The 5,068-nt window shown below is 46.7% G+C and overlaps 1 pseudogene; it reads left to right on the top strand.

Moving 5' to 3' along the window:
• Positions 1–205: 205 nt before the first annotated feature.
• On the top strand, positions 206–319 carry LOC122903864 (annotated as a pseudogene).
• The last annotated feature ends 4,749 nt before the right edge of the window (positions 320–5,068 follow it).

Raw genomic sequence — 5,068 nt, 5'->3', positions numbered from 1 at the left:
TAAAGTTCCAGTGTCTGCCACAGTCACTCAAGAACTAAAATCCACCAGGACTTTCTCTGAGGAATAAAGGCCAAAATGAGTGAGGCACAACAACAAAATCCCCTCAAATCTCACCGAGGGTTCGCTAGTAAGGATATTTAAAATAGGTATAATTTATGAAGTGTTATGACCTTCCCATCTTTTCAACTTAAAAACATTTGAAATAGTGCTGGCTTTGGCAGTACGTATAATAAAATTGGGACAATCCTGGGAGGATTAGCGTGGCCCCCCTCCCCCGTGCAAGGATGACACACGGATTCTGGAAGCATTCCTTATTTTAAAATATATCTGTGTATTGAAATAAGCTTCATGATTTTTGTTAGTTTTATTTTTATCCTTTAATGCATGGTAAAACAAGATAACAGTTTGAGATTTCTTCTTTCTAGTCATTGATTGGTAATAAAAACCAAAGTAAAGAATCTGTCTCCTGGGATGAGACCTCTTCCCATCTCTCCTCACTCTGGCTCCCCATGACTCCAGAGCAATTAGGCTGTGTGTTCATTAACTTGGCCTCACAGAAATAGCTGAGCTGAAGTGAGGGAAAATTTATACTGGTTATTGGTGAAGGGGTATTTTAATTAATAAAGTTGAAGGTTTTAATCTTTAAAAAGTGTAAGTCAAAATGAGAATGTTAGTCACCATTGGATGGCTTGCCACCCAATCAGCATCAAATACAAACATACAGGAATATTAATGAAATTGTTTTTAATTAACGAAAAGTGCTCTTCCTGTTGGCATTTTGGTGCCATAAAAACGCTGCATAAAAATGCTGGTAGTAAACTCTCCTTAGTAAATCTCATTTCTCCCAAAATTAAGCCAAAATAGAATCGGATTAAAGCGGGGTGTCCAGGTGTGGTAGGGTGGGAAGAAAAACCTTTATCAGAATGAGCCCCTGGTGCATCAGTCTCACTCCAGAACTGCCACCGTTGGGAGGAGCTGAGGCCAGAGAAGAATCTAGTAGAGGAGAGGTGAGTCCAATTACATGATTCCTTTTTTACTTTTTGGGTTTCTGCAGAAGGTAAGTAGGGCAGAGTGAAGTCTGGGAAAGGAGTACTTTATTCATACAGACAGCATTGTTGAGATCAGCTCAAGTTCAGACATAGCGTACACTTGGGCTCTCTGCTCTAGGAGTTGTGGGCAGGGCTAGATTTTCAAGATCCAGGCTGGAGAGATGCCATAGTCTTCCTTTCTCTTAGTCAGACCACGGCTTGGACTAGTCTAGGGGATGGTGCCTGGAGGTTCCCCCATTGGCTTATTCCACTCCTCAGGGCTGCTGTGAAGGGGCCGAAGTTCCAAAGTGAGAACCGCCCCCCCCCCCCCAGTCTCCTTTCTCATCGCTAAGGGCTCAGGGTGAGGCTGGACCAGCTGGGGAGCTGGAGAGAGTCAGAGTCTAGGCTGGTGAGGTCCAGGAGAAATACAGCGTGTTGAAAATGAAAATGTGATTGTACGTTTTCTAGAAGCCCCATTAAATACAGTAAAAGGAACCAAATCAAAATAATCTTAACGGGCAAAATGTTATTTTGATAAGGGTTATTATTATTGAAAAGAGCTTACAAGGAGATAGTGCTCATTCTCATGTTAAGCGCTCGATTGTCAAGGTGGGGCTTGGAGGGTGGGGTGGTGGTGGGGGTCGTGGTGGTGGGGGTGCTGGTGGTGGTGGTAGCGGGTCGGGGGTGGGGGGGTTGGAGGCTAAAATACCAGACAGCTTAGGTGCCTTTCAGGGGTTTTCCTGGATATGGATAAGGGAATCCTCTCCCTCCATCACATTAGCAATGGATCCCATATATTGACATGCACTAAAAATTTCTGCTGTAGAGTCACCGCTTCCATTTTTTTGTTCCTGTAAATCCAATGAATGGTGTTCAGGGAAGTCGTCTTGGGCACCGCCGATTTTCCCTGAGCAATGCTGATAGGTCTTTGGCCACAAAAACATTGAAAGACCCTCACTATGTGCTCACAGCTAAAATAATTTCTGCTTGGTACACACACGCGAAAGAGTTACAGCAGTAGCGTATGGAACCTTTTGTGTATGACACACATAAACTAGGTAGATAAACTAAGAGATATTACATTTCCAATATTAACTATAATGGTCATAGTTGTCTTCGTTGGGTTTTATGTTTACATTTCTGTCCTAAAAACCATGTTCTAGTCTTTTGGGATCGATTTCCAAATGTTTTCCTTTTTCTGCAAGACCAATCAGCCCAAGAGTGTATTAAGAGGGGCAGCTCAGAGCTGACCATTTGGGGGAGAAGGAATGAGGAAGATGCTGTTGGTGCCCTTGCAGTGACTACCGGGGCCCAGGACTCCCACCCCCATGAGCGGGAGGACACAGATAGGGAGTTTGGGTCTGAGAATTCTCAGACCATTTCAGAGAATCTCTCAAACTGATGTCCTCTGGTTCATAAAAGGGAGCAGCAAGGAGCATCTTGACTCTGGGATCAGCTTCAACTACTTTGCTAAGCTCACCGTGCACTGGAGTCTGTGTCCCTCTCACCTCCTGTGCACCTAAAATGTTCTACAGCTGCTGTGGCCACATGGTGTGAGATCTCTTCAGTACAAATATGTCTGCAGGCCAGATAACTTTTGGCCAACAGTGTGTAGACAAGGACTGGTTGTCAGGTGACTCCCGGAAGCAGTAAAAGTAGTGAAAAGTAAAAATTAGTCCCTCCTGGCCCTGGGTGGTTCAGGCTGGGAGCCTCCGTGTGTCTGGCCTGGTCCTGGTTCCATCCCCACTGATGTGTCTTGGGTGGGGGAACAGGAGACCTGACTGCATTCTCTGACTCTCCCTAATTTCCATGATGGAAAGAGCCTGGTTTGTCGCACAGGTGGCCGGAGAAGAGGATGGAACGAGAAGCAACCCCTTTCCCCGGGGATTTAGGAAGACGTCCATACAGTGCTCACACCAGCCATGACAGTGTGTCCTGCCTTGTCCCTGCTCAGGAGGAGCCCGAATGGCATCCTCAGTGTGGGCAAGGCTGGGCCCAGGCAGTGATGCTGGACTGATTCACCTAACCTTGCAATCTTGGCATCCCCTCCCTCTCTCACATGGCCTGGCTGCCCTTCGTGCTGTCCCTCTGCCCGCCCCCCAACCATCCCCTCTACATCTTCCCTCTGAAGATCTAGTCCAAGCCCCTGGATCATGCCCTCACCCTTCAATGCAGAAGGATCTGATGGAGCCAGGACTCCTTAGAGCCTAGCTGCAGCTCTCACTTCTGTATTGGGTCGTGCCCAGCAGGCATTCCCTTCCACACTACCGTGAGACCACGGTCTAGAGACAAAGGATTTCCTGAACCTGGAGCCTCCCACTTCTCAGATCCCTTCAGAACAGGGCGTGGCACGCATCTGCCCTTGGGGCCACCTGCCCCAACTCTTCTGCTAAGAGGAGGAGGATTCCTTCTCAGGTTCCTTTCATCCAAAGGGTGTCGGAACAGAGGAGGGGCAGAAGGGAATAATCCATTGGGGGAATTATCCTTTTAATACTAAGCTATGTGACAAGATCAAGGACCCTGGGATCACTGTAGTCTCGGGACTGGCGAGCCCCCCACAGGAGGAGGATCGGGAACAAGGTGTAAAAGTATTACTGTTGGGTCCATGGTCAAAGAAGCGAGACTGATACAAAGTGAAGGTCAAGCAAAGCTTTATTTCGCACCAAGCATCGAGAATCAAACTGACCGGTCAGGGTCGTCTCTTACAAAGAGGAGACTTCTCCCTGCCTTACTGACTAACTTTTAAAGGGCAAGGGCCATGTGGTTGGGCCTGGCCATGCACAGGTGGCCAGAGAGATTGTAACACACAGAGAAAGTTGCGCAGTCATGCTAGGTCACACATGGGTGGCCAATTGAATTACAATTTACCCTAGTAGATATTTGAACTAGCCTATCACCTTGGTCAGAACTGGCACCCAAAAGGCACCCAAAGGGCGTGGCCCATACTCCTTGGTAGCTAGGGAGACAGTATGTGCCCCCAACGATTGGATACCTCCACCTGGCCTGACCCACCCTGGTATTTGGGCTTTGTTACCTGGGACTGGTTTCTGGGACTTGTTTTTAAGTAGGTCCCCTTGGGGGAGTGTGGAGAGGGACAGTTTAAGTTTTACTGCATAAACAACAAAATCACTGTTTAACCGGATGGCATCACTCTGGCTAAATAGGCCCTTACATTACTGATACCAAACTCAGTGTAGAAATGTAGGGTCTTCCCCTGGAAATGGAAAGGTGGGAAACAGTTCATGAGATTTGGGGTTAAAGGGCTTCATCTCAGTGTGGGGCTCCCCAAACACAGGCACTGTGACCCCACTGTCATTCAGCACCCTCTCCAGCCTCCCTTTTTTCTGAGGCCAACTGAATACCAAAGGAGTCCTTCTCTTTAGTTATGATTGACCCACTGTCTGCTCAGAGGTGAGACCCATCATTAACTGAAGTCATCCTGATAGACTCATGGGGATTCCAAAAATGTATTTTTCCTCTCAGGACCCTGGGAACATTTTCCTGTGTGGTAATGGGATTTTTTCAGATGAAAAAATGGGATTTTTTCAGATGATCTATTTGGCATATGATACACTACACAGATATTTAACTCTTACAGTGCCATAAGTTCTGACCAACATACACACCCATGAGGCAAGGGGATGGGATTTTCTTTTTCTTTTACTAAATGGTAAAGTTCACATCAGTAACTGTGCTATTTAGGGAGACATAAATTCTGGGAAACACACACACCCACATAGATACACACAAAACTACATGCCCTCTCAGAATCACACCTTGTCAGTTCACACAGAGACACACCACCTCCACACACACAAACTCACTACGTGAATGCTACACAGTCACTTACAAAGACATGATCATGGTTATCCATGTAGAAAACCCATTCTTTCACCACAACCCTGATCCCCATTCCAATGGGAACCCAGGATCTGATGGTGCCCCTGACGAAAGACAGCATGGGGAGGGTATGTGCTTTTGGGTAAATTGGAAGGGGAGATGAACCATGAGAGACTATGGACTCTGAAAAACAATCTGAG

The sequence above is a fragment of the Neovison vison genome, chromosome 3, assembly GCF_020171115.1.
Source record: "Neovison vison isolate M4711 chromosome 3, ASM_NN_V1, whole genome shotgun sequence".
Classification (NCBI taxonomy): Eukaryota; Metazoa; Chordata; class Mammalia; order Carnivora; family Mustelidae; genus Neogale; species Neogale vison.
The sequence above is the reverse complement of the archived record's forward strand: the minus strand, read 5'-3'. Positions and strand labels throughout refer to the sequence as shown.